At 66.0% G+C, this 1,799-nt stretch overlaps 1 long non-coding RNA gene across 1 annotated transcript; it reads right to left on the reverse strand.

The window, feature by feature from the left end:
- Positions 1-281: 281 nt before the first annotated feature.
- Positions 282-1,547, reverse strand: LOC116839091 (uncharacterized). Its single transcript, XR_004377054.2, has 3 exons — positions 1,479-1,547; positions 708-751; positions 282-345 (listed from the first exon to the last, which is right to left on the reverse strand). It is a non-coding gene; the product is annotated as an uncharacterized LOC116839091 (long non-coding RNA).
- Positions 1,548-1,799: the final 252 nt, after the last annotated feature.

Raw genomic sequence — 1,799 nt, forward strand, 5'->3', positions numbered from 1 at the left:
GTCCTGGGCTCCCCCCCAGCTCTGCCAGTGCCCCTCACTCCCAACCCGCAGCCCCCTGCTAGCCCGGCCCTGGGCCTCTCTTGCTCAGAGACTGGTAACTAAGGCCAAACTTTTCGAAGTGGCCACTGCTTTGGGAGCCCAAGAGTTTGTGGAGCCCAGTGGGAGACGCCTGGGCTGGGAGTGGGGCCCTTTGACACTGGCTCCCCCTTGGCTGGGGCAGGACAGGGGAAAGTGAAGGGAGGAGGAGTGGGGGTTGGGGAAAGGGGTAGATGGGGGGGCAGGTACCTGCTCACTCTGGATGCTCTGTACCAGCACCAGAGACTTCCTAGCACTGAAGATCTCGACCTGCCGGAGGGAGAAACAAATCAGGCAGGAGAGAGGTGGGGGCTGCTCCCCTCCCGCCAGGCGCTGGGGAGATGTGGGCTGCTCCTGCCGTGTCTCCCTGGGGCCTGTTCCTGGGAGGAGGAGGCGGGAGCCCAGCATAGGGGGTGGCCCACTGAGGGGCTCGGTGTGGAGGGGTCTCTGGGAGCCCCACAGTTGCAGGGAGGAACCTGCTGCCGCCCCCCCCCCCGGACCCTCCCCACAACCTGGAGCACATGGTGCCACCTGCAGGGCAGGGAAGGGATTACATGCATGAGAGCAGGGCCCTGAGCAGCCCATGGCATCTCTGCTCCCCCAGCCGCCCCATGGTGCCCCCCAATACTCACCTCCCCACAGGTCGTTCTCTTGTTGGGGATGCCCACGACATACTCTGTGAAGGAAACACAAGAGTCCCCGCGACCCCCGGGGGCAGAGGGTGCTGAGCCGCTGGCCAGGGCTACCCAAAACAAGGGCAAAGCCCTGTGCCCCCCGGGGCCCAGTGAGGGACCTGAAAGGGTCAGACTAGGGGCAGAGGGCACAAGAACAGGCGCTGCCCCTCCCTGGGAAGGGTTGGCACTGGCTGGCTCTGCCAGACCCTGCACCCTCTGGGGGCATCGCACAGACGGTGCCTGCCTGGATGGCCCCGCCTATGCAGCAACCAGGGCAGCAGGCAGCCAGGTGCACGGGTGCTCTGGGCAAGGCTGGGGAGGAGGGTAGAATCGGATACAGCCCCAGGACTGGAGGACTGTGCCCAGCTGGAAGGGACAATGGGCAAGCAGGTGGCAGGTCTGGTGGGCAGGGACTCCGGGGCGAGGGAGCCTGGGAGGGCAGGAGATTTGGGTGTGGGGGGAGCCTGGGAGGGCATGGACTTCCTGGCTGCAAGCCATTGCTGAAGGCAGAGGCCCCATTTGCCCGGGGGTGGCAGCTGGCGAGGAGCCCCTTACCCTTCCTGCTCCCAGCCCTGTGCCCTAGGGACAGGCATGGGTGGGGGGGGGTCACCATGGGCACGGCCGGGGTGGGCGAGCCAAGTCTGCTCTGTGCCCAGTTGGCAGCCCCAGAGCGCTGTGCAGCTTCAGGGGTTCGGGGGGCACCACACAAGCCAAGGGTAGATCCCCTACCTGGCGTGGCGGGGTCCCCATCGAACTCCCCCACGGCCACCGAGTACCCTGCAGAGAGAGGGAGCAGGGTTAACCCTTCGAACGCCCCTGCCCACCGCACACGTCCAGGGCAGAACGACCGGCACCCGGGGGAAGGAGATGCCAGTGGTGGTGGTGGGGGGAGGCAGGAGCCAGGACCCTTGGGCTGTCACCCCGACTCTGGAGGGGAGTGGGGTCTAATCGTAGAATCTCAGGGCTGGAAGGGACCTCAGGAGGTATCTAGTCCCACCCCCTGCTCAGAGCAGGACCAGTCCCCAGACAGATTTTTTCCCCGGTCCCTAA

The sequence above is a fragment of the Chelonoidis abingdonii genome, unplaced genomic scaffold, assembly GCF_003597395.2.
Source record: "Chelonoidis abingdonii isolate Lonesome George unplaced genomic scaffold, CheloAbing_2.0 scaffold1663, whole genome shotgun sequence".
Classification (NCBI taxonomy): domain Eukaryota; kingdom Metazoa; phylum Chordata; order Testudines; family Testudinidae; genus Chelonoidis; species Chelonoidis abingdonii.